General features: G+C 49.0%; 1 non-coding gene across 1 annotated transcript; it reads right to left on the minus strand.

Moving 5' to 3' along the window:
- Positions 1-1,592: 1,592 nt before the first annotated feature.
- On the minus strand, positions 1,593-1,667 carry Trnas-cga. The gene has a single exon. It is a non-coding gene; the product is annotated as a tRNA-Ser (tRNA).
- Between the last annotated feature and the right edge of the window lie 8,877 nt (positions 1,668-10,544).

The following is a 10,544-nucleotide window of genomic DNA, read 5'->3' on the forward strand; positions in this document are numbered from 1 at the left end:
ATTTGAAAATAATAATAGTACGATGTGCAATATCGTCTAAATTCGTTTCATGCACGTCGAGGGAGAGTGAAACAAATTCCTCACGCCTAAATACACTGATGGAAAAAGGATTGCAATAGCAAGAAGGAGTTACGCGATATAAACGAAAGTTGGTGGGTGTACTATTTGCACCTGTGATGATGTGTGTTCAAATTTCGCGCCGGTCGCGTAACCGTGGAGGATGAAAATCACGCTTGATTTACATAAACGCTGTAACGGTCTTGACCGTTAGTTACCTCTTAGACTGGACGTGGTGGGTTGATGTTTGTCAATAATGGCTTTAAGGCGACAAAGACACAATTATGAACACCTGATTGAGCTTGAACGAGGGCGCTTATTAGGTCTGCGGGAAGCTGGATGCTCCGTGATACTGGAGAAACACTTGGCCAGAATGTAGTCAGTGTACATGGGAGCTGGCAGCGGTCGTCACGAGAATGTATGGTGGCAAGAAGAGCGGGCTCGAGACGGCCACGTGGCACTATGTAGAGGGAATACCTTCGTCTTTGTTGTAGGGCTCTGGCTCATCGTACTTCATCTGCAGCAGTCATTTGAGCAGCAGTTGGCACCATTGTGACACAACGAACGGTTACAAATCGGTTGTATTGTATTGTATTGCATGTTAACCGGGGGCCTAGAAACGACGGAGAGGCTCCGTCCCCACGACGACTACCGCAGTCCACTTCACCCCTCCGCCGCCCCACACCTAACCCAGGGTTATTTAGCTGTTCGGCCGCCGGCGGACCCCTAAGGGGCGTCTCACACCAGACGAGTCTAACCCCTATGTTTGCGTGGTAGAGTGATGGTGGTGTACGCGTACGCGGAGACCTTGTTTGCGCAGCAATCGCCGACATAGTGTAACTGCGGCAGAATAAGGGGAATCAGCCAGCATTCGCCGAGGCAGATGGAAAACTGCCTAAAAACCATCTACAGACTGGCCGGTTTACAGGACCTCGACACAAATCAGCCCGGCGGATTCGTGCCGGGGACCAGGCGCTCCTTCCCGCCCGGAAAGCCGTACGTTAGACCGCACGGCCAACCGGGCGGGCTACGAATCGGTTACTTCATGGACAGCTCCTATCTAGACAACCTGTAGCGTTCATTCCACTGATCCCAAACCGCCGCCATTTGAGACTTCAGTGCTGTCAAGCGAGAGCTCATTTGAGTAGAGAGTGGAGGTCTGGAGTGTTTTCTGATGCAAGATGGGTCTGTCTCGGTGCCGTTGCAGGCTGTGTGTTGGTTAGGAGGAGGCCAGTTGAGCGTTGACAACCAAACAGTCTGCTAGACATACTGGCCCTACACCTTTAGTCATGGTCTGGGGTGCGATTTTGCATGACAGCAGGAGCTTTCGTGGTGAGTCGATCTGCCATGAATTGCATTACAGGGGGTTCTTTCCAGCAGGATAACGCTTGCCCACTTACCGCTGTTGTAACGTAACATACCTTGCAGTGTTACCTTAGCCTGTTAGAACACGATATCTTTCTCCAGTCGAACACATAAGGGATATCATCGGACGACAACTCCAGGATTGAAACTTCCTGGCAGATTAAAACTATATGCCGGACCGAGACTCGAACTCGGGACCTTTGCCTTTCGCGGGCAAGTGCTCTACCAACTGAGCTACCCAAGCACGACTCACGACCCCTCCTCACAGATTCAATTCAGCCAGTACATGACATCAGCGCACACTCCACTGCAGAGTGAAAATCTCATTCTGGGGACTCCAGCATCATCGACAAACGGCAATAGCCGTCCCCGTATTTTCCGACCAAGTGAAACAAGCGTGGAACTCCATTCCACAAACTGACAACCAGCACCTGGTTGCATTCAACATTCTGGTGGTTACACCGGTTGTTATTCTGCCAGCATTTTACATTTCCAATGGATTATCTCTCGCTTACATTTACCTGTGATCTCGCAATGTTAATCACAGAAATGTCGTAAAATGCGTTTTAGACAGGTACGTGCCGAGTAAAACTGTGAGGAACGGGGAAATCCCACCGTGGTACAACAACAAAGTTTGGAAACTACTGCGAAAGCAAAGAGAGCTTCACTCCAAGTTTAAACGCAGCCAAAACCTCTCAGACAAACAGAGGCTAAACGATGTCAAAGTTAGCGTAAGGAGGGCTATGCGCGAAGCGTTCAGTGAATTCGAAAGTAAAATTCTATGTACCGACTTGACAGAAAATCCTAGGAAGTTCTGGTCTTACGTTAAATCAGTAAATGGCTCGAAACAGCATATCCAGACACTCCGGGATGATGATGGCATTGAAACAGAGGATGACACGCGTAAAGCTGAAATATTAAACACTTTTTTCCAAAGCTGTTTCACAGAGGAAGACCGCACTGCAGTTCCTTCTCTAAATCCTCGCACAAACGAAAAATTGGCTGACATCGAAATAAGTGTCCAAGGAATAGAAAAGCAACTGGAATCACTCAACAGAGGAAAATCCACTGGACCTTACGGGATACCAATTCGATTCTACATAGAGTACGCGAAAGAACTTGCCCCCCTTCTATCAGCCATGCACCACAAGTCTCTAGAGGAACGGACGGTTCCAAATGATTGGAAAAGAGCACAGGTAGTCCCAGTCTTCAAGAAGGATCGTCGAGCAGATGCGCAAAACTATAGACCTATATCTCTGACGTCGATCTGTTGTAGAATTTTAGAACATGTTTTTTGCTCGTGTGTCATGTCATTTCTGGAAAGCCGGAATCTACTCTGTAGGGATCAACATGAATTCCGGAAACAGCGATCGTGTGAGACCCAACTCGCTTTATTTGTTCATGAGACCCAGAAAATATTAGGTACAGGCTCCCAGGTACATGCTATTTTCCTTGACTTCCGGAAGGCGTTCGATACAGTTCCGCACTGTCGCCTGGTAAACAAAGTAAGAGCCTACGGAATATCAGACCAGCTGTGTGGCTGGATTGAAGAGTTTTTAGCAAACACAACACAGCATGTTGTTCTCAATGGAGAGACGTCTACAGACGTTAAAATAACCTCTGGCGTGCCACAGGGGAGTGTTATGGGCCCATTGCTTTTCACAATATATATAAATGACCTAGTAGATATTGTCGGAAGTCCTATCCGGCTTTTCGCGGATGATGCTGTAGTATACAGAGAGGTTGCAGCATTAGGAAATTGTAGCGAAATGCAGGAAGATCAGCAGCGGTTAGGCACTTGGTGCAGGGAGTGGCAAGTGATCCTTAACATAGACAAATGCAATGTATTGCGAATACATAGAAAGTAGGATCCTTTATTGTACGATTATGTGATAGCGGAAAAAAAACTGGTAGCAGTTACTTCTGTAAACTATCTGGGAGTATGCGTGCGGAATGGTTCAAATGGCTCTGAGCACTATAGGACTCAACTGCTGAGGTCATTAGTCCCCTAGAACTTAGAACTAGTTAAACCTAACTAACCTAAGGACATCACACACATCCATGCCCGAGGCAGGATTCGAACCTGCGACCGTAGCAGTCGCGCGGTTCCGGACTGCAGCGCCAGAACCGCGTGGCCACTTCGGCCGGCCCGTGCGGAATGATTTGAAGTGGAATGATCATATAAAATTAATTGTTGGTAAGGCGGGTGCCAGGTTGAGATTCATTGGGAGAGTCCTTAGAAAATGTAGTCCATCAACAAAGGAGGTGGCTTCCAAAACGCTCGTTCTTACTTGAGTATTGCTCATCAGTGTGAGATCCGTCCTAGGTCGGGTTGACAGAGGAGATAGAGAATATCCAAATAAGAGTGGCGCGTTTCGTCACGGGGTATTTGGTAAGCCTGATAGCGTTACTGATATGTTTAGCAAAGTCAAGTGGCAGACTCTGAAAGACAGGCGCTCTGCATCGCGGTGTAGCTTGCTGTCCAGGTTTCGAGAGTGTGCGTTTCTGGATGAGACATCGAATATATTGCTTCCCCCTACTTACACCTCCGGAGGAGATCACGAATCTAAAATTAGAGAGATTCGAGCGCGCACGGAGGCTTTCCAGCAGTCGTTCTTCCCGCGAACCATACGCGACTGGAACAGGAAAGGGAGGTAATGACAGTGGCACGTTAAGTGCCCTCCGCCACACACCGTTGGGTGGATTGCAGAGTATAAATGTAGATGTAGGTGTAGATGTTACCTAGGCAAAAGTATTCGCCAAATTTCTTTCCCCTACATTAATTTCCCGTCGGTGTAGTAACGACTTGTCCTCCACACCTGGACGCTTTATTCCGTGATCAGGATACCTGTAACTTACTCAGCAGGAGTGCCGGCAGATGTACCTGTCAGTGGATAGAGCTACTCCGGTCGTCCCGGAGCTGGCGGTAGGAGGCGGGAGATAGCAGCGGACAGCCGGCAGAAATATGGCCGCGCGGCGCAGCTCCGAGACACGGCGCCCGCGAGGCGCCGCCGACCGTCCTACGCGGGGCATCCGCCTGGCCGGCAATTTATAACGCGCATGCGCAGACTGAGAAGCGGCCGCGATCCGTGCGCACGTGCCCGCAGACGTCGGTGTGTGAGAGTGCGCGGTCGCGTGCGTGCGCCTCTCGCCGTGTACGTCTATCTCCCTATCTACTCCACTCCGCGGCGCCATAACTCTTCGCTGACGTCCGTTATTGCCTCCGTTTATCAGGCCGCCTCATTCATGTGTCTGCGGGGAAAATCCGATTCCGCCCACAAGTGAATGAAACGGCGCCGGTGATTCCGCTCCCGCGGAGGGACGGCTGACACCGCGTTTCCGGCTTCTGCCGCGAGAAGAACGCGGTCGGAAGGCGCCGTTAGCCTGCACGCTCCGCCTCTTAATGTATTCCACAGGGCTCCCAATTAATTGCTGATTCAACGGGGCCGGTTATTGCGCTAAACGGCCTCGCCGGCGAGTTTGCGTCTCTGCGGATGGAAATTGACGGCTATTGCGGAGCTTGATTAATTGATTGATAGCCTGATCCATCCATCACGGACCCGGCGATGAGAGGCGGCGAGCCGTAGCGAGAGTGCGAGAGCGGGCGGACGGAGAGAGAGAGAGAGAGACGGGAACGCGGCTACCGTGCGCCGGCGTGGGCCGGCCGCCTATCTGATGCCATTGTGGTGTCGCCCAGGGTAGCCGGCAGCCGCCAATCCAGATGGGACCACCACCCGCCCGTCCGTCATAATAGGCCGCCGCCATCTCCCGCGCTGTTCATTCCTTTGTTCAGGTGCCGAGCCGTAATGAGAATTATTTAAATGTGACCTGGAAAGCTCTCTTAACAACGCTCTGATTACAGTCAAATATAGCTGTTACGTCGTCTCGCTAAATGGTCTCGCCCTTTCTAAAACACCCTCTTTCGGATCGAAGGACACCATTTCGCCATCCCACACCAATGTTTTCTCAGTCTCGAGGCAATTTCTTTGGCCCTGCTGAAGACACTGGCTTCTAATGTACAGTAATGGCGTTCCGTTACAGATCTAGACATCCCGAATAAAGTTGTCTGTGGCTTTCCCACACCACTTCCCGGTGGTTCACTGATTGTTCGTCGAACTGAGAGTGATGATGATGTTTGGTATGTGAGGCGCGCTGCTGAGCAATCAAGAAACTTTATACAGTTACCTAGTACGCCTCGGAATCGCTTGGCATGGGAGAGTTTTAGAGTATGTGGGCATCTGAGTATAGCTGCATGATGCGTTACTTACCGCCGCTGTGCAGCGGAGTGATGGTTCAAATGGCACTGAGCACTGTGGGACTCAACTTCTGAGGTCATCAGTCCCCTGGAACTTAGAACTACTTAAACCTAACTAACCTAAGGACATCACACACATCTATGCCCCAGGCAGGATTCGAACCTGCGACTGTAGCGGTCGCGCGGTTCCAAATTGTAGCGCCTAGAACCGCTCGGCCACTCTGGCCGGCTGCCCATATAAAGTCACAATTTATACACAGTTCAATTTCTGTCACAATCTAATCCAGGCACTGTCACGAATAATGGCGATGATGACGAAATGATGAGAAAAACACAAACACCCAGTCCCCGGGCAGCGAAAATCCCCAACCCGGCCGGGAATCGAACCCGGGATCCCGTGATCCAGGGGCAGCAATGCTAGTCACTATACCACGAGCTGCGGACAGAATAGAGCTTGGGCAGTTTTCTACTCTTCCCTCATCCTGATAGGTAAACTGATAGTGACATTATTTTAAGGGTCGAAGGTTTATTTCCTTGAAACATTTTTAAATCACTCTATTTTACACCATAGTTGTACGTGATGTCATACAGATTCGATAAAACAAAAGGCCATCGACAGGCATAAAAAACGACAAAAATTACAGAACGCAGCAACTGTCATGAAGTTTCGTCCGTACATCAACTTCTTGCACTAACTGTATCAATATTACAGAACACAGAAAAGTATCTGATTGCAAACTAAGACACATACCTACTGTTATTCGACCGTTATTGTTTGTTTCTTTGTGAAAATTTATGAACACGTTTTCCAGAGACTACTGTCCGTCCAAATATCTTGTTAACTTATTTAAATTTTTGAAAGCTGCAACACATTTCGAAGTATAAATTCATCAGCAGGGAAACATAGCAGTTCGAAAACATTTACCTTTGAACAAACTATTCCTATCTGTACCGATTTACCCTATGCTGGCGTAAAATCGTGGGATAGCAATATGCACATATGCAGATGGCGATGTAACGCGTGCAAAAGGTATAAAAGGGCAGTGCAGTGGTGGAGCTAGCAGTTGCATTCGGTGATTCACTGAAATGCTTTCCGACATGATAATAGCCGCACTTCAGGAATGAACAGAATTTGAACGTGGAATTGTGACAGCAACTAGACGCGTGATACATTTCAATTTGGAAATCGTTACAAAATTCAGTATTATGAGATTCACAGAGTCAAGATTGTACTGAGAATACCAGATTTCAGGATTACCTCTCACCACGGACAACGCAGTGGCCGACGACCTTCACTTAACGACCGAGAGTAACTGTGTTTGCGTAGAGTTGTCAGACAACCAGCACTGCGTGAAATAATGGCAAAAGTCAATGGGGAATGTATGACAAACGTTCCCCTTTAAGACAGTATGGAGAGCTTTGGGGTTAATGGCCTATGGAGCAGATGACTGCTGCGAATGCCTTTGGTAATAGCGCCTCTCCTGGGCTCCTGACCGTGTGGAATGGACTGCAGACTACTGGATAAGCATGCCCTGGTTAGATGAGTCCCGACACTAGTTGGCAAGAGCCGATAGTAGGGTTCGAGTGTGGTGCAGACACTGCAAAGCCATGGACTTAAGTTCTCTACATGGCAATGTGCAAGCTGGTGGTGGCTCTGCAACGGTGTGGACTGCGTTTACTTGGAATGGAATGCGTCCTCTGGTCCAACTGAGCCGATCATTGACACTGGAATTGATTATGTTTGACTACTTGTACACTATCTGGAGCTATTCACAAATTTCATGGTCTCAAACAGTGATGTAATTTTGGTGGATGACAATACGCTATATCACTGAGCCACAGTTGTTCGCAATTTGTTAAAAGAACGTTGTAAACACGTGACGAGCGAATGATTTGCCCACTCAGATCGTCCGACATGAATCCCACTGGACATTTATGGGACATGATCGAAATGTTGATTCGTGCACTAAATCTTGCAGCACCACTACTTTCGAAACTGTGGACAGCTATAATAGTGTAAGACCAAGAACCCAGTGCTCGGATTAAAAAGGGATGGAGTCTTGCACACCAAGTCCTCAGCAATGATGGAAATAAAAGAAAGGGTCTGGAGTGAAATTAAAATTCAAAGTGAAAGGATATCAATGATGCGATTCGATGATGACATTGCTATCGTCAGTGAAACTGAAGAAGAATTAGATGATCGGCTGAACTGAGTACAGAATATGGACTGATATTAAATCGAAGAAAAATGAGAAGTGGCAGAAACGAGAACGGCAAGAAAGTTAATACCAGGACTGATGGTCACGATGTGGCTGAAGTAAAGGAATTCTGCCACTAGGCAGCAAAATAACCAGTGACGGATGGAACATGGAGGGCATCAAAAGCAGTCTAGCACTGGTGGCAAAATGGGCATTCCTGGCCACGAGAAATATACTAGTATCAAACATAGGTCTTAATTTGAGGAAGAAATTTCTGAAAATGTTCGTTTGGAGCACAGCATTGAATGGTAGTGCAACATGGGCTGTGGGGAATCGAAGCATCTGAAATGTGGTGCTACAGAAGAATGTTTAAAAATAGGTGGACTGATAAGGTAAGAACCGAGGAGGTTCTCCGACGGGTAGGAGAGGAGAGAAATATATGGAAACCACTGACAAGAACAAGATACAGGATTGTAGGGCATCTGCTAGGACATCAGTTTACTATTTTGAGATGAAAAGGTTGACACAGGAGAGAATTTGTGGCGGGACGTATGGAACCAGTCAGAAAAGTGATGACTCAAGAAAGCAACAAGTCTTCCGATATTTTCTTTTCTTGGCGGCATTGCTACTTCTATGAGGAAGGCGAACAGTAGTGGTAATCCACAACTCTGCCTTCATCTTCTTTGACTTGAAGCTAATTTCTTGACCTTCCGCTTTTATGACTCCACTTCCGAATGGTAGAAATTTTAGATTATTCGTCTGTTCCTACGCTTCAGCGCCAATCTTCTAATACACTCCCGGAAATAGGAAAAAGAACACATTGACACCGGTGTGTCAGACCCACCATACTTGCTCCGGACACTGCGAGAGGGCTGTACAAGCAATGATCACACGCACGGCACAGCGGACACACCAGGAACCGCGGTGTTGGCCGTCGAATGGTGCTAGCTGCGCAGCATTTGTGCACCGCCGCCGTCAGTGTCAGCCAGTTTGCCGTGGCATACGGAGCTCCATCGCAGTCTTTAACACTGGTAGCATGCCGCGACAGCGTGGACGTGAACCGTATGTGCAGTTGACGGACTTTGAGCGAGGGCGTATAGTGGGCATGCGTGAGGCCGGGTGGACGTACCGCCGAATTGCTCAACACGTGGGGCGTGAGGTCTCCACAGTACATCGATGTTGTCGCCAGAGGTCGGCGGAAGGTGCACGTGCCCGTTGACCTGGGACCGGACCGCAGCGACGCACGGATGCACGCCAAGACCGTAGGATCCTACGCAGTGCCGTAGGGGACCGCACCGCCACTTCCCAGCAAATTAGGAACACTGTTGCTCCTGGGGTATCGGCGAGGACCATTCGCAACCGTCTCCATGAAGCTGGGCTACGGTCCCGCACACCGTTAGGCCGTCTTCCGCTCACGCCCCAACATCGTGCAGCCCGCCTCCAGTGGTGTCGCGACAGGCGTGAATGAAGGGACGAATGGAGACGTGTCGTCTTCAGCGATGAGAGTCGCTTCTGCCTTGGTGCCAATGATGGTCGTATGCGTGTTTGGCGCCGTGCAGGTGAGCGCCACAATCAGGACTGCATACGACCGAGGCACACAGGGCCAACACCCGGCATCATGGTGTGGGGAGCGATTTCCTACACTGGCCGTACACCACTGGTCATCGTCGAGGGGACACTGAATAGTGCACGGTACATCCAAACCGTCATCGAACCCATCGTTCTACCATTCCTAGACCGGCAAGGGAACTTGCTGTTCCAACAGGACAATGCACGTCCGCATGTATCCCGTGCCACCCAACGTGCTCTAGAAGGTGTAAGTCAACTACCCTGGCCAGCAAGATCTCCGGATCTCTCCCCCATTGAGCATGTTTGGGACTGGATGAAGCGTCGTCTCACGCGGTCTGCACGTCCAGCACGAACGCTGGTCCAACTGAGGCGCCAGGTAGAAATGGCATGGCAAGCCGTTCCATAGGACTACATCCAGCATCTCTACGATCGTCTCCATGGGAGAATAGCAGCCTGCATTGCTGCGAAAGGTGGATGTACACTGTACTAGTGCCGACATTGTGCATGCTCTGTTGCCTGTGTCTATGTGCCTGTGGTTCTGTCAGTGTGATCATGTGATGTATCTGACCCCAGGAATGTGTCAATAAAGTTTCCCCTTCCTGGGACAATGAATTCACGGTGTTCTTATTTCAATTTCCAGGAGTGTAATTTCGGACTAGTTATTCCACGTTACGTTGTCGAATGCTTTCTCTATACAAACGCTAGGGAAGTATCCTAAGTGTTTTTAAATGTGCTTTTGAATACTAAGCACGTTGTCTCGTACCTTTCCCCTTCGAAAATAAACTTGTATCCGTCCAGTACAACATCAGTTTTTCTTTCTTTCCAGTTTTACGCAAGTGACTCTCGTCAGATGTTTAAAGAAGTGAGACCAAAGAATACTTGTCCGATAGATTCAGAATTGTAGTACCTCAGTTTTCTCAGTGTGTTTCATTACTGGCGTGCTACCGGGTGTTCTGCCAAGTTCGTACTTCCTATTGATGTACTATATTTCGATAACCCCCCCCCCCCCCAGTTGTCTCAGACAGGTGCCGCAAATTGTTCTGTTATGTGTACTCACAGGCTGGACTCCAACCCAACAGCACAACTCGCGGAGCCTCAAG

Source organism: Schistocerca americana, chromosome 5 (genome assembly GCF_021461395.2).
Source record: "Schistocerca americana isolate TAMUIC-IGC-003095 chromosome 5, iqSchAmer2.1, whole genome shotgun sequence".
NCBI lineage: Eukaryota > Metazoa > Arthropoda > Insecta > Orthoptera > Acrididae > Schistocerca > Schistocerca americana.